The sequence below is a fragment of the Tamandua tetradactyla genome, chromosome 21, assembly GCF_023851605.1.
Source record: "Tamandua tetradactyla isolate mTamTet1 chromosome 21, mTamTet1.pri, whole genome shotgun sequence".
NCBI classification, from domain to species: Eukaryota; Metazoa; Chordata; class Mammalia; order Pilosa; family Myrmecophagidae; genus Tamandua; species Tamandua tetradactyla.
This window is the reverse complement of record NC_135347.1, coordinates 21,505,168-21,529,713: the sequence shown is the minus strand read 5'-3', so window position 1 is coordinate 21,529,713 and position 24,546 is coordinate 21,505,168. Positions and strand designations below refer to the sequence as shown.

The window sequence follows — 24,546 nt, the reverse complement described above, 5'->3', positions numbered from 1 at the left end:
TTATGAATCATGTTGTCTTTATAGTTACATCTTGGTAACTCTGTTCATTCCTGCCTATTTAAGTGCTTCTAAAAATGACCTTACTTTGTATTCATGTGAGGTCAGGTTTTCGGTTTGTAACTGTGGTTATTACTTGCATAGTCAGTGGCTTTTTGTGACTTTGTTTCAGTCTTGCTACAGGAAGCTTAATTTTTGTTCAAGTAGCAGCACTCTGTTTCTGACTTCTGTTTGCATTAAAGCATGTAAAAGGTAAGAAATACCTCCAGATAATTCTTCTTGTACTTTAACTACCATAATGATTTTACAGTTTTTGCCACTGAACAAACATATTCTGATAGGTAACTTGAACCATAAGCTGAATTTGGTAGGTTTTGTTAGTCAAAGATTATAAGTTCCAACTCTGTCGAGAATATCTGCTTGGTGGAAGAATGAAGGATTTCCTATTTCTATTACACATTTTTAATTTGCTTATTTTTCTAAATTAGTATATTTTCATTAATGTGCACAACTCAAATCTCTTTGCCAATGTTAAAGGTAGTAATTAAAAAATATTTTTGACTATAAGACATCTGTTAAGATAAATTGCCCTTATTTGAAAGAGAATATTCAACACAGTTTAAGCTTTCCTTATGCTATATAAAAGTAATATTTTCATCTTTGTACTTGGAGAATGTAAAGGTGGACATTTATGGAGTCAGAAGTTGAAAAAAAAGAAAATTTAGAACAGATACTTATATGTATCCTTATACCCACAAGAAATACTGTGGGAATTTCATAATCCTGCCAAGGAAACTAGTTACCTGTTTTACATTTAATATTTACATTATATTAAATTAAAATTTACATTAAATATTACTATTTAATAACTGATTTTTGTTTAAGAAGTATGTGTTCATAGACTTATTTTATGGAAATTGAACTATTAATTTTAGAAAATAGAGCAATTTTTAATGGTTTCTTTAAAGTTTTTTCTTTCTGTAAAGTTTTTTATCATTCTTTATGTTGAGGATAAATTAAATCTATAAGTGCTTATTTGATTCTAAATACCATTAAATAAGATAAATTTATTTAGTCCATAGGTTAGGAGGATTTTTACTAGTTTTGTTTTAAAAAAGGATGCTGGGCGGGCCGCGGTGGCTCAGCGGGCAAAGTGCTTGCCTGCTATGCCGGAGGACCTCGGTTCGATTCCCGGCCCCAGCCCATGTAACAAAAAACGGAAAAACAAAATACAATAAAACAAGAAAAATGTTTCCCTTTCTTCCTTCCTTCCTTCCTTCTATCCTTCCTTCCTTCTCTCTGTCTTTAAAAAAAAAAAAAAAAAAAAAAAAAGGATGCTGTTTAAAAAATAGGTACTTTGCTGATAATATGCTATACTTTTGTATAATATTCTTTATTTCTGCCTGAGTTATGCTTACTGTCCACTAAATTATGTTTTTTAATTTTAAAATCTCAATTTATCTGCCTCTTTTTAAATTGATTCACTCTTGCAATAATCTATTAAAAACTGAGTACCTACTGCATTTTTGGTGGCAATCTAAGCTCCAGTGATACAAAGTTGAACAATATATGATATTCTTGTTTCCAAGTAGTTCGTAGTTTAATGGGAGAAATGCACCTGAACAAATAATTAAAACATCGCATGGAAAGTATTATATTAATTAGAAATATAAGCCTAACACTTAGAATCCAAGAAAAGGGAACACTTAAGTTGGCCTAGGAGGTAGTTGCTGTGGAATAATCAAAGAAAGCTTCGTGGAGAGTACACCTTTAAACTTTAGTTGTTGATGATTCTCCAGCCACTCAAGGGAGGACAAACATTTAGACTAGGAGAATAGTGTCTGCAAAGGCACAGATGTGTGAAAGATATTTAAGGAACCTAAGTAGTAAGTTATGTGACTGTTGAGGAGGGTGGCAAGTTGCCTGGGGCCATCTTTGATTACCCAGCAAAGGAGTTTGAATTTTAACCTGTAAGTTAGGGCTGTAGAATTAGTAACTGTAATAATAATTACAGTTATAATAATAAACTGTAATAATAATTAGTATTATTACAAGTAATAATACAATTAATACCCAATAATAGCAGGTATCCTAAAGGGTGAAGATGGCAAAGTGAGACTGCAAGGCACTAGCAAATGTATGTGCACTATAGAGCAGCCTCAACCAATTAATTCATTTAACAGATTTTTATTGTCTACTTGTTCTAACTAAGCACTGAAGATATAGCGGGGGAACAACAGAATAATTTCCTGTCTGATAGGAACCTACATTAGAAAACAATCTATAATATAATTTTATATCTATCCTTATCCATCTGTCTATATCTGTCATATACTTTTTGACAACAGCATGACTGTATAATTTCCTTGTCATTTCTTTTCTTCTTCCTGTGTGTAGTTAACATAAGCATCTCTGACCGTACCTCCTATTAGCTCTGGAATAATGTTCTTGAATTTGTGACACCCTGTCCACATTACTTTTTCTTTCTCAGGGCTGCAGGTTTAGGTCTGGGTGTTACTTTTTTTACATTGAGATTTTTATTGAGATAATTTCAGATTCATATGCAGTTATAAGAGATAACACAGATAAATCTTTGGTAAACTTTGCCCAATGTTTTAATTTTCTAGGGCCGCCATAACAAGGTGCTAGGTAACTTAAAGCAACAGAGCTCTTTTTCTGCTATCGTTCTGCAGGCTGGAAGTCCGAAATCAATGTGTTGTTAGGGTAATGCTCCCTAAGAAACATCTAGAGGAGGATCTTTCCTTGCCTTTTCCAACATAGGTCTTCCTTGGCTTGTGGCAGCATCTGTCTCTGCTTCTATCTTTCAGCATGGCTTCCATTCTCTGTGTCTATGTGTTTCCATTTCCAAATTCCCCTCTAATTATGAGGACAAAAATCGTATTGAATTTTAGGGCTCATTCTATGCAGTATGACCTCATCTTAACTTGATTGTATCTGCAAACACCCTATTTCCATTTACAGGTAACAAGGGATTAGGACTGGTACATTACTATTTAGGGGATATAATTCCACATAATACCCAGTTTTTTCCAATGATAACATTTTATAAAACTCTACTGTAATATGACAAATAAGGCTATTAACATTGATATAATCCACTGATCTTATTCATACTTATCCAGTTTTAATTGTATACATCTGTGCATGCATAAGTTCTATGCAGTTTTATTACCTCCATTGCTTCACGTATCTGTGTGTTCAGCAAACAGTGCCAACACTACAAGTCTACAAGTTTCCCTCATTTTGCCCTTTTTTTAACCAGACTCAACTTCCTCTTCCCTCCTTTTTCCTTGCTTCACTGGCTGTAACCTCTGATAGCCACTAGTCTATTGTATTTTTAAAATTTTGTCATTTCAAGACTGTTATATAAATATATATGAAACCTTTGGGGGGCCTTTTTGTACTCAGCAGAATTTGATGCAGATTCATCCAAGTTATTGCTTGTATTGATAGTTTCTTTCTTTCTTTCTTTTTTTAACATAGGCAGGCTCTGGGAAATGAACCCAGGTCTCTGGCATGGCAGGTGAGAATTCTGCCAGTGAGCCACCACTGCACTGCCCTTTTTAAAAGGTGTTTTAGCTTTTTTTTTTTTCTCCCTTTTGCCTAGGAGACACCAGGAATCAAACCCGGGTCTCTGGCATGACAGGCGAGAATTCTGCCTGCTATCACCGTAGCCTGATAGTTTATTTTTGTTATTGTTAGTAGTATTCCATTATATCCATAACCAGTCAATCAATCTGATTGATTCCAGTTTTAAAAATAAAGCTGTTATGAACACTTGTATACATTTTATGTAAATGTAAATTTTCCATTTCTCTGGGATAAATTGCTGATTCAAATGGTAAGTGCATGTTTAGTTTTATTTGAAACCTGCATGTCAATACCCTTTTTGCATTCCCGTTAGCATTGTATTAGTGACTCAGTTGCTACACATCCTCACCCATCAGCATTTGGTACTGTCTTTACATTTTATGTTAGCCATTTTGAAAGGTATGTAGTGATTGCTCATTATCACTAATGATGATTTTGTTTAAATTTGTATTTCCTGGATGGCTAATAATGTTGAGCATCTTTTCATTTGCTTATCTGCCATTTGTATTTTCACTTCAGTGAAATATCTGTTCATGTCCTTTGCCAATTTCTCAGTTGGATTTTTTTTACCTATTGATTTTTTTTTAGATCTTTTTTCTTTTTTGTCATGGGCAGGCCCTGGGAATTGAACCCAGGTCTCCAGCACAGCTGGTGAGAATTCTGCCACTGAGCCACCGTTGCCTGCCCTGAATCTTTTTATATTCTAGATATTAGTCGTTGTCAGATGTGTGGTTTGCAGATCTTTTCTTCCAGTCTGTAGCTTGTCTGCTCCTCTTCACATATGCTTTCACAGAGCAAAAGTTTTGAATTTTGATGAGGTCCATATTGACCAGTTTTTCATTTTATGGATTGTGCTTTTGAGGCTCTACCTAGCCTTAGATCCTGAAGGTTTTTCCCTATTTTTATCAAAATTTTGTTGCTTTATTCGTTACATTTGAGTCTATAATCCCTTTGAGTCACTTTTTCTATAAGTTGCAAAGTTTAGATAAGGGTTCTTTTTTTCTTTTTTTTTTGCTTACTGATGTCCAGTCGTCCAGCTACTGTTTGTCGAAAAGGTGGAGGAACTGCCAAACTGTCTTCCACAGAGGTTTTTTTTTTTTTGCTATTTTACATTTCCACCAACAATGAATGAGAGGGCTAGTATTTCTCCACATCCTCTCCAACACTTGTAATTTTTTTTTTTTTTTTTTTTGGAGTAGTAATTCTAGTGAGTATAAAATGGTTGATTTGCATTTCTCTAATGGCTTGATGTTGAGCATCTTTCGTGTTTTGGCCATTTGTATACCTTCTTTGAAGAAATGTCTCTCTAAGTTTTTTGCCCATTTTTATTTTATTTTTAAATTTTTTGCCCATTTTTAAATTGGGTTGGTCATCTTTTTGTTGTTGAGTTGTAGAATTTCTTTATATGTTCTGGGTATTAAACTGTTATTGGGTATATGGTCTTTAAATGTTTTCTCCCATTGTTAGGTTGTTTTATTACATTCATTATAAAGCCCTTTGTGGCACAAAAGTTTTTAATTTTGAGGAAATCTCCTTTATTTATTTTTTCTTTCATTGCTTGTACTTTGGGTAAGAAACCGTTGCCTAAGGTGCTGAGGATAATTCTCCCTGTTTCTAGTTCTTATACTTAGGTCTTTGATCCAATTTGAGTTGATATTTTATAGGGTGTGAGATTCTGTCTACCTTTATCATCCTTTTGCATATGGTCATCTAATTTTCCTAGAACCTGTTGTTGAAGAGACTATTCTTTCCTCACTGAATGGACTCGGTACCATGTCAAATATCAATATAAATGTAAGGCTTGATTTCTGAACTCTCAGTTCAATTCCATTGCTGTATATGCCTGCCCTTGTGACGGACCAAGCTACTATGATTATTATAGCTTTGTTATAAGCTTTCAAGTGAAGAAGTATGAGCCCTCCAACTATGTTCTTTATCTAGATGGCTTTAGTCATCCTTCAGATTGTTCATACTACTGCAGGCTTGTGGAATTGCAGCTGGGTCTCTGGCACAGCAGGCGAGAACTCTGCCACTGAGCCACCATTGCCCACCACCTTTCATATAAATTTGAGGATTCGATTTTCCATTTGTGCAAAGAAGGCTATTGGAATTTTGCTTGGGATTGTGTGGAATCTCTTAAATTGCTTTGGGTAAAATTGACATCTTAACAATATTTAGTCTTCCAATCTATAAACATGGCATACCCTTCCATTTATTAAAGTTCTCTTTGATTTCTTTTAGTAATGGTGCATAGTTTCCTGTGTACAATTCCTTTGCATCCTTGTTTAGGTCTTTTTGTAAGTATTTGATTCTTTTATTGCTATTGTAAATGGAATTTTTTCTTGATTTCTTTTTCAGATTGTTCATTACTAATATATAGAAACACTGCTGATATACTGGTGTTGATCTTGTGTCCCACCACTTTGCTGAAATTATTAGTAGTGGCTTTGTTGTGGGTCATTTATAAATAGGAAAAGTTTCATGTCTTCCTTTCAGATTTCCATGCCTTATATTTCTTTCTCTTGCCTGATTGCTCTAGCTAGAACTGCCAGTAGAAAGTTGAATAACAGTGATGACAGCAGGCATCCTTGTCTTGTTCCTCATCTTAGAGGGAAAGCTTTCAGTTTGCACTTTCGAGTGTTATATTTAGCAGAGGATTTTTCTTATATGCCCTGTATTATGTTGGGGAAGTTTCCTTCTTTTTCTAGTTTTCTGTATTTTCTTTTTTTTGGGGGTGGGGGGAGTGCATTATCCAGGAAAAGAATTGTGACTTTTTTCTAAAGCAGTTTTATTGAGATAAATTCACATACATTCTCAATGTTTTTATTAAGTCAAATGTCTTTTTTTTTTAAACTTTTTTTATTGTATAGTATAACATATATACAAAACAAAGAAATAAAAAAAGCAGCAGTTTTCAAAGCACTCTTCAACAAGTGGTTACAGGACAGATCCCAGAGTTTGTCGTGGGTTACCATATGATCATCTCATATTTTTCTTTCTAGCTGCTCCAGAATATGAGAGGCTAGAGGGCTTAAATATTTTTTTATCATCAAAATAAACTTCCCCCCCTTTTTTTGTGAAAAATTACATATTTACAAAAAATCTATAAATTTCAAAGCACTGCACCCCAATTAGTTGTAGAACATATTTCAGACTTTGATATGGGTTATAATTTCACAATTTTAGGTTTTTACTTCTAGCTGCTCTAAAATACTGGAGACAAAAAGCGATATCAATTTAATGATTCAGCATTTATATTCATTTGTTAAGTCCTTTCTTCTATGTATAGTTCCACCATCACCTTTGATCTTTCCATACCTCTCTTTAGGGTTGTTTGGGCTATGGCAATTCTAAATTTTTGATATTGGAAGGATCTGTCACTAATAGGGGGTGGGGAGATGTAACTATCTGATGTTCTGGGGAGGCTGGGCTAGGTTTCAGGATTTATTTGGACCAGGAGGTTGTAGGTTTCTGGAAAGTTATTCTAGTGCCTAGAACCTTTGTGGAATCTTATATATTGCCCTAGGTATTCTTTAAGATTGGCTGGAATGGTCCTGGTTGGCGGTTGGCAGGCTATGATAGGTAGCAAAGTCTGCCTGAACCTTGCATAAGAGCAACCTCCAGAGTAGCTTCTCAACTCTATTTGAACTTACTCTGCCACTGATGCTTTATTAATTACACTTCTTTTCCCTCATTTAGTCAGGATGTAATTGTTGATCCCATGGTGCTAAGTCTGGATTCATCCCTGGGAGTCATCTCCCACATTGCCAGGGAGACTTTCACCCCTGGACATCATGTCCCAGGTAGAGGGAAGGGCAATGATTTCACTTGCACAGTAGGGCTTAGAGAGACTGAGGCCACATCTGGGCAACAGCAGAAGTCCTCCAAAAGTACTCTTAGGCCATGCCTATAGGTACTCTAAGCTTCTCTGCTACCTACGTAAGCGTCACAAGAGTAAGCCTCATGATTTCGTGGCATGCCCTATTGATTTGGGTGTCCCTAAGGTTTGACACAGTATCAGAGGATTCCTTGATGGTAAGGTTTAATGGTTCCATATTGTTTCTCCCCTCCCTCAGGGTATTTTGCCAATACTCTTTAAAATTTATTTGTTTTTGTACTTTATTTTGTATTTTTATAAATAAATACACTTTACGTTTGAAAAATGGACAAAAGAAAGATTTTTTTTGAACCATATGATCATTACACTCTTGGTATATAATCAATAACCCACAATTGCATCATATAGTTGTGTATTTATCACCATGATCATTCTTAGAACATTTGCATCAATTCAAAAAAAAAAAAAAGAAATAAAAAGAAAAAAAACTCGTATATACCATACCCCTTATCCCTCCTTCTAATTGACTGTTCATATTTCCATCTACCCAATATATTTTAGCCTTTGTTTCCCCTATTTTTTTCTTTACCTCTTACCACTCCCTTTCATTGATCACTAGCATTCAATCTACTAAATTTCTTTTAACATTTGTTCCTCCTATTATTTATTATTTTTAATCCATGTGTTTTACTCATCTGTCCATCCTGTAGATAAAAGGAGCATCAGATACAAGGTTTCCTCAATCACACAGTCACATTGCAAAAGCTATATCTTTATACAATCATCTTCAGGAAACATGGCTACTGGAACACAATTCTACATTTTCAGGCACTTCCCTCTAGCCTCTCCAATATACCTTAACTAAAAAGGTGATATCTATATAATGCATAAGAATAACCTCCAGGATAACCACTTGACTCTGAAATCTCTTCAGCCATTGACACTTTATTTTGTCTCATTTCTCTCTTCCCCCTTTTGGATGAGAAGGTTTTCTCAAACCCTTGATGCTGAGTCCCAGCTCATTCTAAGATTTTTGCCCCACATTGCCAGGAAGGTTTACACCCCTAGGAATCATGTCCTATGTAGAGAGCAGTAGGGTGGTGAGTTTGCTTGTCATGTTGGCTGAGAGAGAGAGGCCACATCTGAGCAACAAAAGAGGTTATCTGGGGATGACACTTAGGCCTAATTTTAAGTAGGTTTAGCTTATCCTTTGTGGGGATAAGTTTCAGATAAACAAACTCCAAGATTGAGGGCTGGGCTTATGGCTTTGGTTGTCCCCACTGCTGGTGAGAATATCAGGAATTCTCCACATGGGGAAGTTGAATTCTGAGCCCTTCTCGCCGTTTCCCCAAGGGGACTTTGCAAATACTTTTTAATTCACAGTTCAAATCACTCGGGGATTTATTGGGGCATCATTCTGGACAAACCTACAAAATCTCATGCCCTACTCAAGGTTCCACGTACTTATGGTGTTCAACTAAACTGTCCATGTAAGTTATATTAGGAAATGAACTAGTCAAAATATAAATTTTGTACCAAATAAGCATTTTTAACTTTAGTCTCACATATAAGTTAAAATTTTAAAATATGATCACCATGTATTTTCAGCGCTCTGCAATATTGACATTCCTTTGTTCTTCCTCATGCAAAAATATTTTTTAATTTGTATATTTAGTCACTATCATTGTACACTCTAGGCATTCCTAGATTATACCATCTTAGTCTTTATCGTCTATCTTTCCTTTTGATTTCATTTGTGCCCCCTGTCCTGCTCCCTCTATCATTCTCACATTCAACTTCAGTCGGTGTACTACCATTATTATATTACAGTTAAGTAGTATTGTGCTATCCATTTCTGAATTTTTACAATCAGTCCTGTTGTAGGATGTGTATCCCTTCAGCTTCAATTACCCAATATCAACATGGTCTCTGTTCTTAACTGAAATTCTCCAAGTTCATTCCTAATGTTAGTTCATATCAGTGAGACCATATGGTATTTGTCCTTTTGTTTCTGACTAATCTCACTGAGCATAATGTTCTCAAGGTCCATCCATGTTGTTACATACTTCATAACTTTATTCTGACTTATGGCTACATAATATTCCATTGTATGTATGTACCACAGCTTGTTTAGCCACTCATCTGTTGATGGACATTTTGTCTGTTTCCACCTCTTGGCGATTGTAAATAATGCTGCTATAAACATGGGTGTGCAAATGTCCGTTATGTCCTTGCCCTCATGTCCTCTGAGTAGGAACCTAGAAATGATATTGCCAGATCATATGGCAATTCTATACTTAGCTTCCTGAGGAACCGCCAAACTGCCTTCCAGAGCGGTTGTGCCATTTGACATTCCTACCAACAGTGAGTTAGTGTTCCTCTTTCTCCACATCCTCTCCAGCACTTGTTGTTTTCTGTTTTATTGATAATGGTCAGTCTGGTGGGTGTGAGATGATATCTTATTGTGGTTTTGATTTGCGTTTTCCTAAGAGCCAGGGAAGCTCACATCATTTCATGTGTCTTTTGACCATTTGTATTTCCTCTTCTGAGAAGTGTCTGTTCATGTCTTTTGCCCATTTTGTAATTAAGTTGTTTGTCTTTTTGTTGTTGAGTTGAACAGTCTTTTTATATACACTAGACCCTTATCTGAAATGTTATTTCCAAATATTGTCTCCCATTGTGTGCATTGTCTTTTTACTTTCTTGACAAAGTTCTTTGATACACAAAAGTGTTTGATTTCGAGGAGCTCCCATTTATCTATTTCTTTCTTCAATGCTCGTGCTTTGGGTATAAGATCTAGGAAATCGCTTCCTATTATAAGATTTGTAAGATATTTCCCTACATTTCTCCTAAAAGGCTTATGGTCTTGGATCTAATATTTAGGCCTTTGATCTATTTTGAGTTAATTTTTTTATAGGGTGTGAGATATGCATCCTCTTTCATTTTCTTATATGCGGATATCCATTTCTCCAGGCACCATTTATTGAAGAGATTATTCTATCCCAGATGAGTTTGCTTGACTGCCTTATCAAAAATCAATTGTCCATAGATGAGGGGTCTATATCTATATACTCTATTCGATTCCATTGGTCAGTATATATATCTTTATGCCAGTACCATGGTGTTTTGACCAATGTAGTGTTGTAATGTGCCTTAAAGTCTGGTAGTGTGAGACCTCCGACTTCATTTTTCTTTCTCAGGATATTTTTAGCTATACCCTGCCCCTCCATATAAATTTGGTTATTGGTTTTTCTATATCTGAAAAGTAAGCTTTTGGATTTTAATTGGTATTGCATTGAATCTATAAATCAATTTAGGTAGAATTGACATATAACTATATTTAGTCTTCCAATTCATGAACACGGTATGCTCTTCCATTTATTTAGGTCTTCTGTGATTTATTTTAGCATTTTCTTGTAGTTTTCTTTGTATAGGTCTTTTGTATCATTAGTTAAATTTATTCCTCAATATTTTATTCTTTTGGTTGCAATTGTAAATGGAATTATTTTCCCCCTCAGATTGCTCATTACTAGTGTATAGAGAAACAGTAAAGATCTTTGAGTGTTGATCTTGTAACCTGCCAATTTGCTGTACTCATATTAGCTCTAGTAGTTTTGCTGTGGATTTTTTGGGCTTTCCAACATAGTGTATCATATTATCTGTGAACAGTGAGAGTTTTACCTCTTCCTTTCCAATTTTGATGCCTTGTATTTCTTTTTCTTGTCTAATTGCTCTGGCTAGAACTTCCAATACAATCTTGAATAACAATGGTGACAGTGGACATCTTGTCTTGTTCCTGACCTTAGGGGAAAAGTTTTCAGTTTTCCCTATTGAGGATGATGTTAGCTGTGAGTTTTTCATATATTCCCTTTACATGTTGAGGAAGTTCCCTTCTGTTCCTATCCTTTGAAGTGTTTTCAACAAGAAAGGATGTTGAATTTTGTGAAATGCCTTTTCTGCATCAATCGAGATGATCATGTGGTTTTTCTGCTTTGATTTGTTGATACGGTGTATTACATTAATTGATTTTCTTATGTTGAACCATCCTTACATACCTGGGAGGAATCCTACTTGGTCATGGTGTATAATTCTTTTAATATGCTGCTGGATTCAATTTGCAAGAATATTGTTGAGGATTTTTGCATCTGTATTCATTAGAGAGATTGGTCTGTAGTTCCTTTTCTTGGCTTTGGTATGAGGGTGATTTTGGCTTCATAGAATGAATTAAGTAACCTTCCCTCCTCTTCAATATTTTTGAAGAGTTTGAGCAGGATTGGTACTAATTCTTTCTTGAATGTTTGGTAGAATTCACATGTGAAGCCATCTGGTCCTGGACTTTTCTTCTTTGGAGCTTCTTAGTGACTAATTCAATTTATTTACTTGTGATTGGTTTGCTGAGGTGCTCTGTTTCTTCTCGAATCAATGTTGGTTGTTCATGACTTTCTTGGAAGTTGTCCATTTCATCTACATTATCTAGTTTATTAGCAAAAAGCTATTCATAGTATCTTCTTATTACCTCCTTTATTTTTACAGGGTCAATGGTATGTCTCCTCTTCCATTTCTGATATTATTTACTTGCATCCTCTCTCTTCTTCTTTTTGTCAGCCTTGTTAAAGGTCCATCAATCTTATTGATTTTCTCATAGAACCAGCTTCTGGTTTTGTTGATTTTCTTGATTGTTTTCATGTTATCAATTTCATTGATTTCTACTCTAATCTTTGTTATTTCTTTCCTTTTGCCTGCTTTGAGGCTAGTTTGCTGTTCTTTCTTCTTCTTTGCTGTTCTTCCAAGTGAACAGTTAATTCCTCAATTTTTGCTCTTTCTTCTTTTTTTTAATAGGCATTTAGGGTAGTATATTTCCCCCTTAGCACTGCCTTTACTGCATTCCATAAATTTTGATATGTTGCATTTTCATTTTCATTTGCCTCAAGATATTTATTGATTTCTCTTGTAATTTCTTCCTTAACCCACTGGTTGTTTAAGAGTGTGTTGTTGAGCCTCTATATATTTGTGAATTTTCTGGCCCTCTGCCTATCATTGATTTCCAACTTCATTCCTTTATGATCTCAGAAAGTGTTTTGTATGGTTTCAATCTTTTTAAGTTTATTGAGACTTGGTGTGTGATGCAGCATATGGTCTATATTGAGAATGATCCATGAGCACTTGAGAAAAAGGTCTATCCTGCTGTTGTAGGGTGTAATGTTGTATAAATGTCTGTTAACTCTAGCTCATTTATTGTATTATTCAAATTCTCTGTTTCTTTATTGATCCTGTGTCTAGATATTCTGTCCATTGATGACTGCGGGGAATTGAAGTCTCCTACTGTTATATGGATGTGTTTGCCTCTTTTCAGTGTTTGCCTCATGTATTTTGGAGCACTCTGTTTGGGTGCATAAATATTTATGATTATTATGTCTTCTTGTTGAATTGTTTCTTTTATTAATACATAGTGTCCTTCTTTGTCTCTTTTAATTGTTTTACATTTGAAGTCTAATTTGTCAGATATTAGTATAGTTACTTTTGCTCTTTTCCGATTATTCTTTGCATGAAATATCTTTTCCCAACCTTTCACTTTCAACCTATGTTTATCCTTGGGTCTAAAATGCATCTCCTGTAGACAGCATATATATGGGTCCTTTTATTAATTCATTCTGCCAGTCTGTGTCTTTTGATTGGGGAGTTTAATCCATTAACATTTAGAGTTATTACTCTAAGGGCAGGTCTTTCTTCTACCATTTTGCCTTATGGATTTTATATGTCACATCTAATTTTTCTTCTTTTTACCTTTACTGATAGTCTTCATTTTTACACTCTTCTCCACACCTCTCTCTGCTGCTTTCTCCTATCTGTCTCTTGTGCTCCCTTTAGTGTTTCTTGCAAAGCCAATCTTTGGTCACAAAGTCTCAGTGATTTTTTGTCTGAAATTCAATTTCCCCCTCATTTTTGAAGGACAGTTTTGCTGGATATTCAATTCTTGGTTGTCAGTTTTTCTCTTTTAGTATCTTAAATACATCATACCCCTGCTTCTCACCTCCATGGTTTCTGCTGAGAATTCTACATGTAGTCTTTTTGGACTTCCCTTGTATGTTATGGATTGCTTTTCTGTTGCTACTTTCAAAATTCTCTCTTTCTTTTTGACATCTGGCATTCTGATTAGTAAATGTCTTGGAGTACGTCTGTTTGGATATATTCTATTTGGGGTATGCTGCACTTCTTGGATCTGTAATTTTAAGTCTTCCATAAGAGTTGGGAAATTTTCAGTGATAGTTTCCTCCATTAGTTTTTCTCTTCCTTTTCCCTTCTCCTTCCCTTCTAGGACACCCACAACACGTATATTCATGTGCTTCATGTTGTCATTCAATTCCCTGAGTCCCTGCTCATATTTTTCCATTCTTTTTCCTATATTTTCTTTTGCTTGCTGGATTGTAGATATCCCGTTCTCCAGTTCACTAATCCTATCTTCTGCCTTTTGAAATCTGCTGTCATGGTTAGGGATAGGTGTCAACTTGGCCAAGTTGTGGTACCTGTTCATCTGATTGGGCAAGCGCTGGCCTGTCTGTTGCAATGAGGACATTTCATAGGATTAGGTCATGATCACGTCAGCTACATCCACAGCTGATTCCATTTGTAATCAGCCAAAGGGGAGTGTCTTCTGCAATTAGTGATGCTAAATGCAATCATGGGAAGCCTTTTAAGGAGGACGCAGAGGAGACAGGCCCCATTCCTGCTTTGGCTGGTGAGCCTCTCCCGTGGAGTTCATCCAGGCCATCCATCGGAGTCATCGGCTTCGCAGCCTGCCCTGTGGATTTTGGACTCTGCGTTCCTACGGTCACGTGAGACACTTTCATAAATTTTATATTTGCAAGTGTTCCCTGTTGATTCTGTTTCTCTAGAGAACCCTAACTAATACATCTTGGTACCAGGAGTGGTTCTTAAGGAACAGAATCTTAAAAATGGGTTTTTATGAATGATTTTATACTCTGACTGGACTCAGAGACACTAAGGACTCTGATTCCCATAATCAGAATGACACTCCCAATCCATGGACTGAGTTGGCAAAGGAAATAGTCAAAATATCATCATTCGATTCTCCTAATGCTTCACTTGTACGTAGCCAGATTCTGGGGGATAATGTTTTTGACACCTTTACAGAGTTTTGTAGAAATAAGAGTTATAGAGATGTTGGTTGGTTGTTGTTAGATACACTGTCTACATTAAAGGGTGAAAGGGATGGGCTTAAGGCTTCAAATGAGAAGCTTAAGCGCCTTCTGAAAGATGTAGAGGTTTCTATGAGTATCCTGAAGGAAAATCTTATTTCCTGTAGCTGTAGACTTGAGATCTCTGAAAATCAGACTCAGAATCTTATTGTTAGAGTAGCAACTTTACAACATAAACTGAAATCTCAGTCTTGCATGGTGTCTGCCGTTAAAGTGAGGGCATTGATTGGAAAGGAATGGAACCCTGAAAAATGGGATGGTGACATATGGATTGCTAATGATGTTGGGGGTGAGGTTGAAACCCTAGACCATGCTGAGCCTTCTTTAGATAACCCTGTAATAGTCTGCCCTGAGGACATAGCCACCCCACCTCCAGCCTGCCTTGAGGAATTGGCCACCCAACCTCCTCCTGAAGGGATTAGCCCTAGAGTTATTAATCCTGTTTCACCAGATGAAACTGCAAATGAAAGCCCTGAAGCAAATGGCTTGGAAGATATTTATAATTCTTTTCATGACCCACCCCCACCACCCCTCATTTCTTCTAGACCGATAACTAGACTAAAGTCCCAACAGGCCCCTAAAGGTGAGGTACAAAGTATCACACATGAGGAGGTATGTTATACTCCAAAAGAACTGTGTGAGTTTTACAATTTATATAGACAGAAATCAGGGGAATATGTGTGGCAATCGATTTTAAGGGTGTGGGAGAATGGTGGGAAGAATATAAGGCTGGATCAGGCTGAATTTATTGATATGGGCCCACTAAGCAGAGATTCTGCATTCAATGTTATAGCTCGAGCAGTTAGAAAAGGTGTTAACAGCTTGTTTGGGTGGTTGGTTGAAACGTGGATCAAAAGGTGGCCAACATTACCTGAGGTTGAAATGCCAGAACTGCCCTGGTATAATGTAGATGAGGGGATCCAGAGGCTTAGAGAGATTGGAATGTTAGAGTGGATTTATCATGCAAAGCCTGCTCTTACACCTCAGGAATGTCCAGAGGATGTACCTTTTACCAGAACAGTGAGAAATAAGTTTGTGAGACTAGCACCATCATCCCTCAAGAGCTCTGTGGTTGCACTTCTCTGTAGGTCAGATATTACTGCAGGAACTGCTGTCACTGAGCTGGAATCCTTAAACACAATGGGGATGACAGGATCCCGAGTTGGTAGAAGCCAGGTGGCAGCACTTAATCACCAAAGACAGGGTAGACGCAGCTATTATAATACACAGCAAACTCAAAGGAGGCATCAAAATTATATGACACACAGAGATTTGTGGCATTGGCTAGTAAATCATGGGGTGCCTAGAAATACAATAGAAGGGCAGTCTACTAAATTCTTGTTGGAGCTGTATAAACAAAAGAGTTCTAGGTCAAGGGAACAGAAGTCTAACCTGAATTACAAAAACACAAAGTCATGGCCTCTTAATCAATTTCCAGACTTGAAACAGTTTACAGACCCTGAGCCCCTTGAATGAAGGGGAGGCCAGGTCCCTATGGGGGAGACCTGTTACACTGCCACAAATTTATACTGTTAACCTTCCTCTAAGTATTCCCCAAGGAGACTGATGGCCTTTTACCAGGGTAACTGTGCATTGGGGAAAAGGAAGTGATCAGATATTTCGGGGATTATTAGACACTGGTTCAGAAGTGACATTAATTCCAGGGGACCCAAAACGTCACTCTGAACCACCAGTCAGAGTGGGGGCTTATGGAGGCCAGGTGATCAATGGAGTTTTAGCTCAGGTCCATCTCACAGTGGGTCCAGTGGGCCCCCGGACCCATCCTGTAGTTATTTCCCCAGTTCTGGAATGTATAATTGGCATAGACATACTGAGCAACTGGCAGAATCCCCACGTTGGTTCTCTGACTCGTGCAGTGAGGGCTATTATGGTGGGAAAGGCCAAGTGGAAGCCACTAGAACTGCCCCTACCAAGCAAAATAGTAAATCAAAAGCAATACCATATTCCTGAAGGGATTGCAGAGATTACTGCCACTCTTAAGGACTTGAAAGATGCAGGGGTGGTGATTCCCACCACATCGCCATTCAACTCTCCTATTTCGCCTGTGCAGAAAACAGATGGGTCTTGGAGAATGACAGTGGATTATCATAAACTCAACCAGGTGGTAACTCCAATTGCAGCTGCTGTTCCAGATGTAGTATCATTGCTTGAGCAGATCAGTACACCCCCTGGTACCTGGTATGCAGCTATTGATCTGGCAAATGCTTTTTTCTCCAAAGCTATTAGTAAGGACCACCGGAAACTGTTTGCTTTCAGCTGGCAAGGTCAGCAATATACTTTCACTGTCCTACTTCAGGGGTATATCAACTCTCCAGCCCTATGTCATAATCTTGTTCGCAGAGACCTTGATCGTTTCTCCCTCCCATAAGACATCACACTGGTCCATTATATTGATGATATCATGTTGATTGGACCTAGTGAGCAAGAAGTAGCAACTACTCTAGATTTACTGGTAAGGCATTTGCATGTCAGAGGATGGGAGATAAATCCAACAAAAATACAGGGGCCTTCCACCTCAGTAGAATTTCTAGTTGTCCAGTGGTGTGGGGCATGTCGAGATATCCCTTCTAAGGTGAAGGATAAATTGCTGCATCTGGCCCCTCCCACAACCAAAAAAGAGGCACAACGCCTAGTTGGTCTTTTTGGATTTTGGCGACAACATATTCCTCATTTGGGTGTGCTACTCCGCCCCATTTATCGAGTGACCAGAAAAGCTGCTAATTTTGAGTGGGGACCTGAACAAGAGGAGGCTCTGCGACAGGTCCAGGCTGCTGTGCAATCTGCTCTGCCACTTGGGCCGTTTGATCCAGCAGATCCAATGGTGCTGGAAGTATCAGTGGCAAATAGAGATGCTGTCTGGAGACTTTGGCAGGCCCCTATAGGAGAATCACAACGCAGACCCTTAGGATTTTGGAGCAAAGCCTTACCATCTGCTGCAGATAACTACTCTCCTTTTGAGAAACAGCTTTTGGCCTGCTACTGGGCCTTAGTAGAGACTGAACGCTTAACCATGGGCCACCAAGTTACCATGAGACCTGAGTTGCCTATCATGAGTTGGGTGTTGTCTGACCCACCAAGCCATAAAGTTGGGCGTGCACAGCAGCACTCTATTGTAAAGTGGAAATGGTATATATGAGATAGCGCCAGAGCAGGTCCTGAAGGCACAAGTAAGTTACATGAAGAAGTGGCACAAATGCCCATGGTTTCCACTCCTGCTGCCACATTACCTTCTCTTTCCCAGACCAGAGCTATGGCCTCTTGGGGAGTTCCTTACAGTGAATTGACTGAGGAAGAAAAAACTCGGGCCTGGTTTACAGATGGTTCAGCACGATATGCGGGTACCACCCAAAAGTGGACAGCTGCAGCATTGCAACCCCTTTCTGGGGTGTCCTTGAAGGACAGTGGTGAGGAGAAATCCTCCCAGTGGGCAGAACTTCAAGCAGTGCACCTGGTTGTTCATTTTGCTTGGAAGGAAAACTGGCCAGAGGTGCGTTTGTATACTGGCTCATGGGCTATTGCTAATGGTTTGGCTGGATGGTCAGGGACTTGGAAAGACCATAATTGGAAAATTGGTGACAAAGAGGTCTGGGGAAGAAGTATGTGGATAGACCTTTCTGAGTGGGCTAAAAACATGAAGATATTTGTGTCCCATGTGAATGCACACCAGAGGGTGACTTCAGCAGAGGAAGATTTTAATAATCAAGTGGATAAGATGACCCGTTCTATGGATACCAGTCAGCCTCTTTCCCCAGCAACTCCTGTTATTGCCCAATGGGCTCGTGAACAAAGTGGTCATGGTGGTAGGGATGGAGGTTATGCATGGGCTCAGCAACATGGACTTCCACTCACCAAGGCTGACCTGGCTACAGCCACTGCTGAGTGCCCAATCTGCCAGCAGCAGAGACCCACACTCAGCCCCCGATATGGCACCATTCCCCGAGGTGACCAGCCAGCTACATGGTGGCAGGTTGATTACATTGGGCCACTCCGTTCATGGAAGGGGCAGCGATTTGTTCCAACTGGAATAGACACATACTCTGGATATGGGTTTGCTTCCTGTCCCTGCTACCCTGAGTTCTGCTGGTCTACATGTTTTAGTTCCAAAACGGGGTGTGCTTTCTCCAGGAGAAACAACAGTGATACCACTGAACTGGAAGTTAAGATTGCCACCTGGTCACTTTGGGCTACTTATGCCTCTGGATCAACACACCAAGAAGGGGATTACATTATTGTCTGGGGTAATTGACCCTGACTATCAGAAGGAAGTAGGACTGCAACTACATAATGGAGGTAAAGAAGAGTTTTCTTGGAATATGGGAGATCCCCTGGGGTGTCTATTAGTACTACCATGCCCTGTGATTAAAATCAATGGAAAACTGCAACAACACAATCCAGGCAGGACCACTAATGGCTCTGAGACTTCAGGAATGAAGGTTTGGGTCACCCCACCAGGCAAAGAACCACGGCCAGCTGAAGTGCTTGCTGAGGGGAAAGGGAACATGGAATGGGTAGTGGAAGAAGGTAGTGATAAATATGAACTTCGACCATGTGATCAGTTACAGAAATGAGGACTGTAATGGTGTTTTGTTTGTGTTATACTATTTAAGTTGTAAGATATCAAGTTTAAGAATGAATGTTGCCCAAGGATTTGCACCCTATTCTGGAGAGATTTAATGTGTTTCCAGTTATATGCAGGATAGTTGAGTATTGTCAGATGAAAGAAAAAATGTGTGCTTATTTGTTTTCATTTGGAAATTAAGTATGGTCTAATGTGATATATATATATATATATATATATATATATATATATATATATATATAGGTGCCAAGTTGACAAGGGGTGGACTGTCATGGTTAGGGACAGGTGTCAACTTGGCCAAGTTGTGGTATCTGTTCATCTGATTGGGCAAGCACTGGCCTGTCTGTTGCAATGAGGACATTTCATAGGATTAGGTCATGATCACGTCAGCTATATCCACAGCTGATTCCATTTGTAATCAGCCAAAGGGGAGTGTTTTCTGCAATTAGTGATGCTAAACGGAATCATGAGAAGCCTTTTAAGGAGGACTCAGAGGAGACAGGCCCCATTCCTACTTTGGCTGGTGAGCCTCTCCTGTGGAGTTCATCCAGGCCATCCATCGGAGTCATTGACTTCGCAGCTTGCCCTGTGGATTTTGGACTCTGCGTTCCTACGGTCACGTGAGACACTTTCATAAATTTTATATTTGCAAGTGTTCCCTGTTGATTCTGTTTCTCTAGAGAACCCTAACTAATACATCTGCCATCGTAGGTTTCCATTGTTTTGTTCATCTCTTCTACTATGCTTTTCATTCCCATAAGTTCTGTGATTTGTTTTACAGATTTTCGATTTCTTCTTTTTGTTCACCCCTTGCCATCTTTATATCCTCCCTCAATTCATTGCTTTGATTTTTAATGAGATTTTTCATGTCTTTTCGAACACCCTGAATTAATTGTTTCAACTCCTGTATCCCATTTGAATTGTTGGTTTGTTTCTTTTACTGGGCCATATCTTCAGTTTTCCTACTATGATTCATTATTTTGCTGATGTCTTGACATTTAATTTCCTTAATTAGTTTATTCTGGAGATTGTTCTCAATTTTTTCCCTCAGATTTTCTTGCTGAATTGCTTTGTTGTCTGTCTGTTCTTTAACATTCAGTTCAGCTTATTCTAGACCTCTAGCTTAGGTTTTGTTCAACAGATCAGAATTTTTCAGTTCTTGTTTTCTTGTTTCTTGCCCTGCCTGTATGTTGCCTTTTTTCCCCACTTAGGAGGGTCTGCTTAGATATTATAGACCCCAGTCATATTTTTCCAGATCAGACTGGCCTCCTCTCAGAAGGGAAGTGTCACCTATATCAGTTTTCCCTGAGGATGGGGCCCAGCAGGTTGAAAGACTTTCCTATAAAGCCTCTAGACTCTGTGTTTTTCCTATCCTACCCAGTATGTAGCGCTCGTCTGCCTGCAGGTCCCACCAGCATTAAGTGATGTCATACCTCTAACTTCAGCAGACTCTCCCTGCTGAGGGCATGTTTAAGACAGAGGAGAGGCTTTAGGCTGGCTTTAACCACTTCAGTTTTCCAGACCCTGGGCTCTGAATTCCTTAAGGGAGGGATTCCACCTGAGTTGGGCCCCACCCCTCTCCTGGGGATGGCACAGCCTCTAGACAAGCTCTCAGAGAAGCTTAATTCTGCCCTTTCCTGGGGCAGTTGGAGCCTGAGAAACCTTGCAATCGTATGCAAAGAGCAGTCAAGCCATTGAAACACAGCCAGAAAAAAGAAAAGAAAAAAAATCCTTTTAAGAGCAGGAATCCATTCCTCGGTTTGCCATTCAAAGAGATTAAGTTGTTATGTTGCTCTATGTATCTCCTTTCCTTCAGGACCCAGAACTTTTCAAGTATTTTGTGCTGTCCGATCTGAAAAAAATCTGTTTTTTTGTTTTTTCTTTTTCTTTTTCCATCAGCCCTGCTCCCTCTGTGCCAGGGCAAAACCAACAACCTCAACTTTTACTCGAGGTTCAGCTGAGCTGGGCGTCTATTTTTAGTAGTCAGAATTTGTTAATTAATTCCGTAGTTGGAGCTTGGTTGAGCTCAGCCCCTTGATGTTAGAAAAGTGTCTTCTCTTTCCCCTGTGGGAACCAGCCTGTGGAGGAGGGGCGCCAGCCTCCACTGCTTTGGGACTCACGGTCCTGGGTGGGCTTGCAGCTGGTCCAGTTTGTCCAGACCGGTGTCTGCTGTGTATGATATGACCCCAGCAGTTGTTCTGTAGTGTTCCCGGCTATTTACTAGCTGCTCTGTTAAATATCCGAACTAAATTCCATCCCACACTAAGCCGCCATTTGGCCAAGCCCTAAGCGAAGATGAATTATATTTCTTTATCCCTTCTGCCAATCTATATTTTTTAATTGGTAAGTTTAGTCTGTTAACATTCAAAATTATTACTGAAAAGGAGTTTCTTGAATCCACCATCTTATCTTTTGGATTTTGTCAGATCTCTGTCTTTTGTCTTCAGCTGGCAGAATTCCCTTTATCATTTCTTGTAGGGCTTGTTTCTCATTGACAGAGTCTCTCAGCATTTGTGTTTCCTGTGAAAATTTTAATATGTCCCTCAGTTTTGACACACAGTTTTGCTGGGTACAGAATTCTTGGTTGTAAATCTTTCTCTTTAGGATCTTAAATATATCATACTACTGCCTTCTTGCCTCCGTGGTGCCGGCTGAGTAGTCTGAACTCACTTTTATTGTGGTTTCCCTTGTTATGTAGTAGATCGTTTTTTTCTTACATATGTATATCTTTTGTAAGGGTTTGGAAGTTTTCTCCCATTATATCTTTGACTAATTTTCCTAGCCCTTTACTCTTTTCTTCTCCTTCTGGGACACTGATTATTCTTTTATTTGTAAGCTTTGTTTTGTCCATCATTTCCCTGAAATCTAATTCAAGTTTTTCCATTTTTGTTGTCATTTGCTCTTTTTTGTGTTAGAAATCAGTTGTCCTATCCTCTAGTTTGCTTCTTTCTCCTGCCTCAAATCTGCTATTGTGTGTCTCTAGTATATTTTTGATTTGTTCTATAGGATTTTTGATTTCTGTGATAACTGCTGTTTTTCTCTTTATTCTTTCAAATTCCTCTTTATGCTCTTCTAGTGTCTTCTTGATCTCCTTTGTCATTAGCCATCCATTGATTTTATTTAGCAGAGTTATATGAGTTATATGAACATCTTTGATTAGTTGTTCCAAAGTCTGTATCTCCTCTTGTTTTAATTTGTTTATTAGGCTGGGCTATATCCCTCTACATCTTGTTATGCTTAGTGATCTACTGTTGCCTTCGAGGCATGTAAATATCTTGATAGGGTTACTTTGGAAGTTGATTTCCTTCAGTAGTTCATTGCTTTGTATTTGCCAGATGGATGTGGTGCAGTATGTGGGGCATGGGACCAGGCACAACTGTGTGGTTATGGCTTGCAGGGACATTACGCTGGTGCCTGTTAGCATGAGGTGTGGGGTGTGGGTTTGCGAAAGGATGGTGTGGGTGTTGTAGGGATGTGGTCCAGCTCACACAGGCCTGGGACCACAAGAGCAGAGTGTGGTGTGGGAGAGACAGAGGTCTTTGGTGGGAGGTGGATGGGGGGCAGTGCAAATGCACAGGGGCTATTTTTCAGGCAGGATGTGGGTGAGTGCATGGAGCTATCAGGGTGTGGAGTAGTTGGCACAGAGGTCTGGGCACAGGGAGGGTAGGGCATGGATGGGTGTTGTGTCCTTGTGCAGGGGTCAGGGTGCAGGGGGCTCGGAATGCAGTTGTGTGTGTGTAGAGGTGGGGCATGTGTCACGGGGGTTGCAGGACTTGGGTCAGAGGTGGGTGATGTCGGGTGTGTGGGGCCCAGGCATGGGTGTGCAAGTTGGGGCAGGGGTACATGCAGGTACAATGCTGGGGCTATGTAGCACAGATGCACATGTGCGTACCTGCCAGGTGTGGGAGGGAGCAGGGCGCATGTGTCAGGGGATGGGGCAAGAGTATGCACATGTGTGGGGCAGGAGGTTGGGGTGCCCGGGTCAAGAGGTTGGTATATGGATGCCTGGGAGCCCAGTGCAGAGGATGTTGTTGTGTATGAGCTTGGGTCTGGGCATCTGGGGCCCTGGTGTGCCGTGGGGGGTGTCTAAGGGGTAGGGCTCTGGTGTGCGCATGTGTAGAGCTCAGGGGCAATAGGCCAGGGTTGCACCTGTGTGGGCTGGGGGTGGGTGTGGCCGGGATTCTCAGGTCAGTGCTTGTCCAGAGCTGAGAGATGTGGCGGGGTTGCTCACATGTGCGTGTGTGGATCTGGGAATGTTGTCATGTACACATGTGCAGAGCTCAGGAGGGCGGGGTGGATTTGAGCGACTGTTTGGATTGGGACTGGGTTTAGCTTGGGTATGAAGTTGTGCAGCCATAACCTGGCTGTGCAGATGACCACCTGCAGGGAGCAGGGAGGGTGTGGTGGGGGTCGAAGGGCTGGGCGCAGATGCATGGGTCTCAGGAGGGGCTGGCCGAGGCTGTGTGCTTGGGTGGAAGAGGTGGGTTAGACTGGGGCAGGCAAGCATGTTCATAGTGGACGGAAGTGTGGGGTGGAGATACTCTGGGGGTGTGTGGGTTGGGGTGGGGCACTTGTAGTGCTGTGGGGGATACGGGGGATGGGGTTAGATCTGTGGGGTGTGGGTTGGTTGCAGGGTGGAGAGGCACCCGTGAGAGTAGTGCATTCAAGGAATGTGGCTTGGCTTACTTCCTTGTCCCAGTCTAGTCCATGCACTCCTGAGGGCTCGGGACTTCTGTTTGGAAATGATTGCGTTAGGCTGTTTTTACTAGCTGCATGGTCTCTTATTCTCTGTGTCACAGTTCTTCAGCTTTTGCAACCAGAACTTCCTTGTGTGCTGGAGAAGACCCTCCCAGGTCACTTACACCCTGGAATTGCCATCCCAGTTGCCTTCCCATCCCTTCTCTAGCTGTTCCTTAGAGCAGTGGTGAAATCAACCTCTCCTATTCCACCATCTTCCTAGAACTGCGTATGTTTTCTTTTAAGAGTTTATTAGGACTTCCTCTTATATATTTACATTGTTTACACATTTTGAATTAAGTTTTATATATAGTGAGCAGTAAGTGTCTACTTTTATTCTTTTCCACGTGGCTTTTCTTTTTCCGTGGTACCATTTGTTGATGAGACAATTCTTTTCCCATTGAGTGGAGTTCCTAAGGTCTTGTTCTAGTTTGCTAGCTGCTAGAATGCAATATACCAGAAAAGGAATGGCTTTTAACAAGGGGAATTTAATGAGTTGCTAGTTTACAGATCTAAGGCCGAGAAAATGTCCCAATTAAAACAAG

The 24,546-nt window shown here is 39.5% G+C and overlaps 1 protein-coding gene across 1 annotated transcript in view; it reads left to right on the top strand.

The window, feature by feature from the left end:
- The first annotated feature begins 120 nt into the window (after positions 1-120).
- The window catches only part of FER (FER tyrosine kinase), a 531,690-nt gene continuing 507,264 nt past the window's right edge, over positions 121-24,546 (top strand). The window contains exon 1 of the mRNA XM_077138656.1: positions 121-249. The gene's annotated coding sequence lies outside the window, so the exon portion shown is untranslated. The remainder of the gene's footprint in view (positions 250-24,546) is intronic.